The 10,000-nt window shown below is 43.6% G+C and overlaps 1 protein-coding gene and 1 long non-coding RNA gene across 2 annotated transcripts in view; one reads left to right on the top strand and one right to left on the bottom strand.

The window, feature by feature from the left end:
- The window catches only part of LOC121698063 (beta-1,3-galactosyltransferase 1-like), a 128,022-nt gene that overhangs the window by 94,718 nt on the left and 23,304 nt on the right, over nt 1-10,000 (top strand). The window lies entirely within an intron of this gene.
- The window catches only part of LOC121698064, a 12,485-nt gene continuing 4,985 nt past the window's right edge, over nt 2,501-10,000 (bottom strand). Inside the window, exons 2-3 of the long non-coding RNA XR_006026688.1 lie at nt 3,615-3,617; nt 2,501-2,671 (exon numbers count right to left, since the gene is read on the bottom strand). This is a non-coding gene — a long non-coding RNA (uncharacterized LOC121698064). The remainder of the gene's footprint in view (nt 2,672-3,614; nt 3,618-10,000) is intronic.

Genomic DNA, 10,000 nt, shown 5'->3' with positions numbered 1-10,000 from the left:
ATCTATCTATCTCCCTCTCCTCTTCTCTCTCTTTTTTGTTCATGTCTCCCCTGTTTGTGTTTTCTCTCTTTTCTCTCTATGGCCTTCATCTACCATCTTTCATTCATCTGCCAACCTTTCTTGTTCTCTCTCTCACACACATGCACTCTCTCTCAATGAAAGGAAATGTCTGTCTGTCTTTCTCTCTGTCATTATGTCAGTCACTCTTGACCTTCAGTTCGGTAACTTCTCAGAACTCTGCCTACTGCTCACCAGCATTGTCCCTGATTGGCCGATGGCCTCAGCACTGAGGGCATCAGTGAGGCCATGACTACTTTTACAATGCCAGTAAGCTGCTGAGACCAGTGAAGGGAGAAGATTGAGAGAGGACAAGCAGAAAATGATTCCACAGGAGAAGAGAATAAGAATAGACAGAGAATAGAGAAAGAGAGAGAGAGAGAGAGAGAGAGAGAGATGGATTGACCAGGAGGCGGAAATTAGCCAATAAGCCGTGGCGGGTAGCAGAGCAATTTACGGCAGCTGTTGTACACAGCCCAGCCAATCATTCCCAGTACAGAATGAGCCATTACAGACACAAAGGACTTTAACAAGTTTAACGGCTGTCTTCTCACCCATAGAGGGTGGGAGGGAGAGGCTCAATAAAAGAGTTGTGAATGTGGTGAAGTACTGCAGTGAATTAGTGCCTGTGTGTGTGTGTGTGTGTGTGTGTGTGTGTGTGTGTGTGTGTGTGTGTGCATTCCTGTCTGTGTGTCCATAAGTATGCAGTGTGTTTTAGAGTGTCTATGTCTGCTTGTCTATGCTTTTGTGTGTGTACAGTGTGCAAGTATGCATATATGTGTGTGTTTATGTTGATTTATGTTTACTTGAATTTCCCCTGGGGATCAATAAAGTATCTATCTATCTATCTATCTATCTATCTATCTATCTATATATCTATCTATGTATCTGTACAGTCAATCACAGATTCACACAGAATGTAATTAGTTGGTGCAAATCGCTTTATTTCCCTCACTCTTTGGTGGTAAGTCAATGACAATTTTCTCTCGCCGATGTAACACGCAGCCGCAGTCACGGTTCCATTTGAGAGCCTTCCAAAATGGAACTTTATAAAAGCCAGATGCTCTGAAAGACGTCCCTATTTCCTCTGTGTGGAGAAATAACTTCCAGCAGCTGATCTGGAATCAGTTCTGTCATTTCAGTTATGAACACCGCTGTCCCAAGATCCCTTTGGGAGGCTGAGATACTGGCGCCTGAACACATGATTTATCACAGTTCATGATTAGGATGTTACAATTCAAGCTTTCTTTTAGAATGCCAAATAAAAAGATGGCTACAGATTGGTGATATTAGTTTTATTGATGTGACATTCACGCTTGATTTATCAGTTGTTGTGTTTGTGTTGTATCTAATAAAGCTGCGCTGTGTGACAAAGCGTCTGAGTGAATGGACATTTTGGATTGCCGGTAAGCCCGTGGCAAAGGCAGTCAGACCTGCGAATCCTTTGGCAGCGAGACGCTGTGCTTAATAAATGGCAGAGATTTGGGTGGCCGCAGATCTGATTGTAGCTATTTCTGAAACGAGTGGGTGCCTTTCTCATTAAAAATGGCATTTACTAATCAGATTTTTTTTTTTTTAATGTGGTTTTGATTGACACACACACACACACACACACACACACACACACACATTTTGAATATTTTTGGTGGCCTATACAAGCAGAGCATTAAAATTCCACCCGTCTCATCTTGCATATTTAATCTCCAGTCTCATAAATTTTAATTACTTGAGACATCTGATTATTAATTTTCTTGATGTTCAAATGAGACTGTGGTATTTGTGTGGATTTAGATGGAAAGCTTCTGTTCCTTTGATAGGATCTCCTGGAGAGATACGAAGCACAGTTGCATCAGCAATCACAATCGTTTTTTTTACGTCCTCTATTCAGTGGCTGCAGCTGTTACTTAAGCATAGTGTGATTGGAAAATTATATTTGTAGAAATGATGATTGTAGTGATTTGTGAAATAATTTGATTGGAAGAGTTCATTTAGGGTCGCCTCTTGAGAGTTTGTAGATCAGACATTATTGTTAACTGATGAGTTGTGCCTACAAGCATATGCAAACAAGCTGCATGTATCACCCATGCATTGCTTGCTTTAGGTGATATGCATGTGAAGGCATTGTGTTTGTGTGTTAGTGTGTGTAATTATTTAGGAGCTTTTACAACTTGTGAGTATAACCTGGTCTTTCATTTCAGTTAAGGGCAATTCCACACAAAACTGTCACATCCATAACGGCAACTAAATACCATGGCATTGTGTTGGCGTTATGGATGTGACAGTTTTGCACGGAATTGCCCTTAAAGCTGCAGTTGACAAGTCTGACAAATTGAGGGGACTTAGCCAAAATTTTGAATGTTTACAACTCTCATGCCCCTCCCCCAATACCACCGAGCACCCTCTCATCAAGTTTGTGCTCGTCAGTGCGCACCAGACTACACCAGACTGTGATTGACAGTCAAATCTCACACAGCCCTGCTCTGATTGGACCAGAAGAACCGGAAGCTGTGGATTGTTTCAAAACAAATAACAGACTCTAGGGTGGAGATAGAAGTGTGTTTTTTGTCTAAAACCGGCTGATTTATGTTGTTCTGTCGGAGCATAGTGTCGGTTTCTCTTGCCAACTGCAGCTTTAAGCAGATATAAGAGTTTAGGACACTGTTTGGAAGAGAAGAGTTTACCTACATCTGCCTTTCACTCTTTGGCAACACCTTCTCCCTAGAGATCTTTCTCAGTCATTGCTGTAAATATCTTGAGTGAAGTGTGTGTGTGTGTGTATGTTTGTGTGTGTGTGTGTGTGTGTGTGTGTGTGTGTGTGTGTGTGTGTGTGTGTGTGTGTGTGTGTGTGTGTGTGTGTGTGTGTGTGTGCGTGCGTGTGTGTGTGCACGTACGTACGCCAACGTGCATGACTGCATGCATATGCACACAACCCTATAAAGGACATAGACTATTTTATACTCTCTAATTATATAGCACTTGAGTACATTTGAGTACTTGCATATAGTAAGATGCATTTGAAGAGGCATTGTGCCAGCACGTTAGTGTGTGTGTGTGTGTGTGTATGTGTGTGTGTAAGTACATGTGTATGGGAGCTTTTATGTCCAGTGTCTTGCTGTAGAGCTTCATGAGTGGCCATCCTGCTGTAGTGTGTTCTAATTGCTAATGGAAGAGAAGTAAAGGAGTAGGAGGAGTAAAGATTTCAGCCCACACAGTCTCTCTGCACGCAAGCAAGCAAGCACCACCACGCCAGCCCACTGTTCATATCGACCCAAATAGTCCAACCAAATCAAGTCAAACTCTCTCTCTCTCTCTCTCTCTCTCTCTCTCTCTCTCTCTCTCTCTCTCTCTCTCTCTCTCTCTCTCTCTCTCTCTCTCTCTCTCTCTCTCTCTATTTCTCTTTCTCTCTCACACATACACACTCACAGTTCCTAGGCTGGGTCTAAAACCGAAATAGTAAAAAAATAAATAAAAAATGAACACACATCCATCACTTTCATTAACTATATCAAGATTAATTATATGTTATGCACAAGTGAACAAACAGCCTATTAGCGTACCAGCTCAATGGCCCCATCTAGATTATTATTTACACACACAAGGTCCCATGTGTGTTTAGTGTTTGTGTCGTTGTTCAGGACTGTGGTGTATTAGCATGGCGTGTGAATTTGTTGGTTCAGCTGTAATGTCTTATGCTAATGGAGATGAAATTTATGCTAATCTGTGACATGTTGCCTGCTACAAGGTGTACTAATGGTATTTAGCTCTTGTCTTTTGTGTGTGTGTGTGTGTGTGTGTGTGTGTGTGTGTGTGTGTGTGTGTGTGTTTGCACGTGAGTACTAGGTGGGTTGGTGGATATGTGTTTGTATGTATGTATGAGAAAGACTACTTGCACACATGAAGTACTGTATGTTTTAGAATTAACATGTAGTGCAGCTTCTTCTTTGCTACACTACAAATGAATGGGGGGGGGGGGGCTGGGGGTGCTGAAACTGTTGGACAAGTAGGTCAGACAAAAAAGAAGAACAAAGTAGAAGATAGAGAGAGAGAGAGTAAGTGAGTGAGTAGGATGGAAAGAAAGAGAGAGAGATGGAACAGGAGAATGAGAGAAGTGTGGTAAGGAGAGGGGCTGATAAAGGAGAGGGGGCAGGCTGAACTGAGAGAGGGAGAGAGGAGGACATCAAATCTGTCTAGAAAAAAACAACTTTGTTTTTGCAGTAATCTACTAACAATAGTTATTCATCATAAGAAGATTACTCTTTCCATTCAAGTCATGGACAGAAGGAAAGTAAGAAAGAAAGAAAGAAAGAAAGAAAGAAAGAAAGAGAATAAGAATAAGGACCCAGAGGACGAGTGGAGGAGGGGAGTGATTTGACATTGAGGAAAAGTAAGAATAGCTTGCTGCGTGATGGGCACACAGACTACAAATCCTGAAGAATGTGGGAGACACAAAAAGCTTTTGTAAGAGAGAGACAACAGGTTGTATTCTCATCACAGCCTTGGTTACCTAAGGTTGGGGACTGAGAAAAAACATTTTGCCCTGTTATACCTAAATAAATCAATAACAAATGAGTTTGACTAAAAAAGATCCTGTTCCAATTATGAAAAGATAATAGAATGAATAGAATGAAAGAAATGGAACATATAAGAACCCTGAAGCATGCGAGGTCGCAACTCAATGCATTTCTAGTGAACGAATGCATACAAATCATGTATTGTTTTCTTCGAACTTGTGTGTGTATCAAAGTCAAAGTCAAAGTCAAAGTCTGCTTTATTGTCAATTTCTTCACATGTCAAGACATACAAAGAGATCGAAATTGCGTTTCCTACTATCCCACGGTGGAGACAAGACATATTTTACCAATTAGGTCCACAGACAAACATAACATTCAAGTAAACAATATAAAAAGTAAAAGTATGTACATGTGTGTGTGTGTGTGTGTGCGTGTGCGTGTGCGTGTGTGTGTGCGTGTGTGTGTGTGTGTGTGTGTGTGTGTGTGTGTGTGTGTGTGTGTGTGTGTGTGTTTGTGTGTATGTGAATGTGCATGTGTGAGAGGAAGACAGACAGAGAGGATAGGGGCGGGTGTTTGATGTACGGTGTGTGTGCATGTGTGCGCGTGTGTGTGTTTGTGAGAAAGCGAGAGAGAGAGAGAGAGAGAGAGAGAGAGGAAAAGAGAAAAAGAGACTATTGGTAGTTAATGATGTCTGCTTTATCTCCTGGATGGTCACCCAGAGTCTCCTCATTAGTGAAGCTGTCTATCTGCTTCTGTTTCCAGTCTCTCACACTGAGAGACATGCTTGTCAGCTGCACACCAGCACCCTCTCCATCCCTCTGTGATTTTGCCACCCTTCATTTGGGCACCCTTCAGTCTGGTAGCCCTTAACGGGACACTTGTGAAACTACAGCTGTGTAATAACAGCTATCTAAAGAACTGAGAATGCTTGTTAACTTGATTTCTCGGTTTGCACTGCAGAATGTTGTCTGCACTGGTAGAATGTAATCTCTATGTTCTGATGGAGACAGTAACCTTCTCCCTGTTCTTACAGGCAAGTAGAAATCCTTACGTTACGACTCCAAACTATCCTACAAGAGAACCTGGCGTGAAGGCAGAGATGTTTAAAACCAGAAATAGGAAATACTGCATTGTTGTCCTTCTCATAAACCACGTTTACATGGACACTTCTATTCGGATTAGAAACGGAAAAACGGCTCAATCGGAATAAAAATGGTCATATAAACAATTGGAATGAAAATTCCTGATCCGATCAGAATATTAATCGGAATGAAACAGTTGGTGTAGTCCGTTACTATTCCGAATGAACAGCCATGTACAGTATACGGTCAATCGGATTGACTGCTGTATCTTCTCAAGGAAAAGTAGGCAACAACGGCTATTCCGATCAAAGATTCTAAAGCGATTGAGAGCACCTGATCGGAATAGAACGTACCCCATGTAAACAGATGGCACGAGTTTTTTTAATCAGAATTCTTTTTTAAAACTGTCCATGTAAACGTGACTATAGATGTATTGCCCAATAAAATGATACCAGAACCCTGTGATAATACATACAATCACATGGATAAAGCCCTGTGATGTGTAAGACTGTACAGCCGTATAGCTTTGCTCACATTGGGTTTAGAAGGGGATTAAAGACAGAGCTTTGGAGAGGAGATTACCCTACCTGTGCCATTCCTGTATAACACATCTCAGTTTGATGTTGAATTATATGTTCTTGACTCATGCATTTATTCATGATTCTTCACATCTTGGCCATTTCAGATATGCTGTATGCTTATATCTATTCTTCTGCTAAAAGAAAGCAGCTTTAGAGAGGCTTCAAGCTTACTCAGCATTGGTTTCAAAGCAAGGGAATGAAATATAACTGAAAGATAAACAATAATCCTTTAATAATACATTTAATTTGTATAGTGCTTTTTAAGACACTCAAAGACACTTTACATTTAACTGTCCATTAATGAAGAGTCAGTTCACACCTACTTAAGTGACCCCAACCTTAAACCCACAATAAAGAGTCATTGTAATTTACATTTACTCATATAGCAGACACTGTTGTCCAAAATGACTTGCATATGTCAACTATATTACAAGGGATTACATTGTCCCCGGAGCAACTTGGGGTTAAGTGCCTTGTTCAAGGGTACAACAGTGGAAGCTAGGAATTGAATCAACTTTCAGGCTACCGCACGCTAGCCCAGCTCCTTAACCATTACACTACCACCCCCTGCTAATGCTACTGTCAGTAACGTGAGCTGATAGTAGGTTGTCTGTGATGGGCTGTGCAACATAAAACCTTCTTTTCTTTCTGTTTTTCTCTCATTATAATCGTTAGCTATCTTCTAAAGGATTCTCACTGTCTACTTCTGTAAAACTCTCACCATTTTTCTTTTGCTTTCATCTGCACTGCATATCCAGTGGTCGTTTCCCAGTGCTGCCTTTTATTCTGTCCAAGGACACCGCTGAAATGAGCTTATTCTTTCAATCAAGTGCAGTCTTCAGTGAGGGAAAAAAAAAATAGTGTTTCCCTGCTGAGACGCGTGTGTGTGTCTGTGTGTGTGCGTGTGTGTGTGTGTGTGTGTGTGTGTGTGTGTGTGTGTGTGTGTGTGTGTGTGTGTGTGTGTGTGTGTGTGTGTGCGGGTGTGTGTGTGTGTGTGTGTGTGTGTGTGTGTGTGTGCGCGCGTGTGTGCGTGTGTGTGTGTGTGTGTGTGTGTGTGTGTGTGTGTGTTTTTCTCACATCCTCAGTATCCCTCCCTGAATTGGTCTCGGAGCTCATAATCAGCTATAGCAAACAGAGAGGAGCAGAGATGACTGCAGTCCACTACACCGTCTCATCCATCCGGGTGTGGTGAAGAAGTGCCAGCCTTGCTGATTGACGTTCAGCTAGCCAGGGGTTCGATCCCCTGCTGCCTGTCTTTGGATAAAGGCGTCTGATAAATAGCGCTTATTCTAGGCCACTCTCCCCACGTCCAGAAACATGGGAAAGTGGTTGTTGTGATAAAAAGCTGGACACTGCACCTTTAAAGCCCTGAGTCAGATCAATATCTCTGACACACTGGTCATCAAAAAATACACAAATCCTATGTCGGGGTCAAGAACTCACCCCCAAGGCTAGCAACCACTCTGACCTGATACAGCTTAGTGTGATATCAGCATGCTTCACAACATGAAAAATCACACACCCACCCTCACACACACACACACACACACTCATGGCTTCCCAGCTCTCTGTGGAGATCCTTATCGGTAGCATGTGATGCGGCAGCACATGGCTAGACTGTCCTGCAGGGGCAGAGGGCAGCGGGCACCGGCAGCAAACATGGCTCCCCCTGAGGGTGCAGCCACACACAGACACACACACACACACACACACACACACCCGTAGTGTCCAGAGCTCGCGTGAGGAAGATGATGGAGAGACTGAGGGAAATAGACAGAGACAAAAAAAAACAGACAGACAGACAGACAGACAGACAGACAGAATGTATAGACAGACAGACAGACACATAATAGACAGACACACAAAAAAGAAATGATTAGAGAAAGAAGGTTGGAGAGAGAAAAAACAGGCCTCATTATGTAAATGATATGTTAAAAAGCAAAAAAGACATACATAAGCCATAAAGAGGGAAAATACATAAGACAGAGCATTCTGTTGATTATATACGAATAGGCAGATTAGTCCTTCAACAGATTGCCTTCTCCCACAAACACTTACAGTTGAAACTGTCAAAGGAAATGTAAATAGAAAGCACGCACTGTTATCGGGCCCCATTCGTCCATTTGTGTGTGTGTGTGTGTGTGTTTCTTTTTCTACACTACTGTCTGTCTTCCTATCTGTTTGTCTGCCTGTCTAAGGACATTACTGCTGTCTGTCTCATATCATCATCTCATGAGTCTACTGAGGTTTCTCCTTCACTGCACTGATAATGGCAGAAAGAATGAGAATGAGAGAGAAAGAGAGAGAAAGAGAGGTAGAGGAGAGAAAGAAAGGGAGAGAGTGGGTAGAATGTGGGTAAAAGAGGACAAAATGAGTCTTTCATTGTCGGTGAAATGAAGCATTCTGCACTGTAAAAGAGTGTGTGTGTGTGCACGTAGGTGTGTGTGAGAGTGTGTGTGTGTGTGTGTGTGTGTGTGCATGGGCGCATCTGTATGTGAGTGTGTGGCACTGCATCACCACCCCTCCCTGGGGGGACACACGACCGTCCCAGCCTATCGCCTGCACAGGTGCATCTGAAGCGATATCCGAGCGTATCCTGGACCCCCCCCCCCCACACACACACACACACCACAGGCCACAGGCTCCTGATGCTGACATTTCACACACTCGTCCTTGGAGAGATGGAGAGAAGCTGAGCCCACCATCTTCCTTTCGAAACTCCCGACTGACGGCAGTTCATTAGTTTCCGCCAGTCTTCGCTCAGACCCCTAGCAGCAGATGCCTCCGTCACGTCACATCGCATCACGGCACATCCACCCGTCCCTCTCTTCCTCCCCCTCCTCCCTCTCTTTCTCTCCATCCTCCCTCTCTTCCTCCCCCTCCTCCCTCTCTTTCTCTCCTCCTCCCTCTCTTCCTCCCCCTCCTCCCTCTCTTTCTCTCCTCCTCCCTCTCTTTCTCTCCTCCCTCTCTTCCTCCCCCTCCTCCCTCTCTTTCTCTCCTCCTCCCTCTCTTTCTCTCCTCCCTCACTTTCTCTCATTCCTCCCTATCTTTCTCTCCTCCTCCCTCTCTTCCTCCCCCTCCTCCCTCTCTTCCTCTCCTCCTCCCTCTCTTCCTCCCCCTCCTTCCTCTCTTCCTCCCTCTCCTCCCTCCTATGAGTTGATGATGGAGGTGTGTTGACGACGGAGGTGTGTTGACGACGGAGGTGTGTAGCAAAGCGTGCCTGGCTCGGCAGCCTAGTGTGGCGAGAGCAGAGATGATTATGGGATGGACATCTGGGCCGGGCTCATTAGAATAATGTCTGGGGACTCCTGATGAGCCGATATGCACTGCCCGGCCATATGGCTCTATCTCTATTACCGAGGCTGTGCCATGTGACGGTCACCAGGAACCACAAATAAACTGTGTGTGTCTGTGTGTGTGTGTGTGTGTGTGTGTGTATGTGTGTGTGTGTGTGTGTGTGTGTGTGTGTGTGTGTGTGTGTGTGTGTGTGTGTTTATTTCTGGGAAATCGGGAGGTTTTCTTTTTGATGTAAGGCTTCACATCTGTGTTTGCATGCATACACATGAGATACATGCAAATTCATGCATCTGATGTAGGCTTGTGTGTGTGTGTGTGTGTGTGCATGTGTGTGTGTGTGTGTTTAAGTGTTTATTACAATATTATATTATGTGTCCAATTGCCTGTTGAGGCAGGAAATGTCCATGCTGATTTGAGGGGCTCGATGTAGTTATTGCAGTGTTGTGGGCATTGCCTTTGGTAAGCAGCTACT

The sequence above is a fragment of the Alosa sapidissima genome, chromosome 23 (assembly GCF_018492685.1).
Source record: "Alosa sapidissima isolate fAloSap1 chromosome 23, fAloSap1.pri, whole genome shotgun sequence".
NCBI classification, from domain to species: Eukaryota; Metazoa; Chordata; class Actinopteri; order Clupeiformes; family Clupeidae; genus Alosa; species Alosa sapidissima.
Note: the sequence above shows the minus strand (reverse complement) of the source record. Positions and strands in the feature narration are given on the sequence as shown.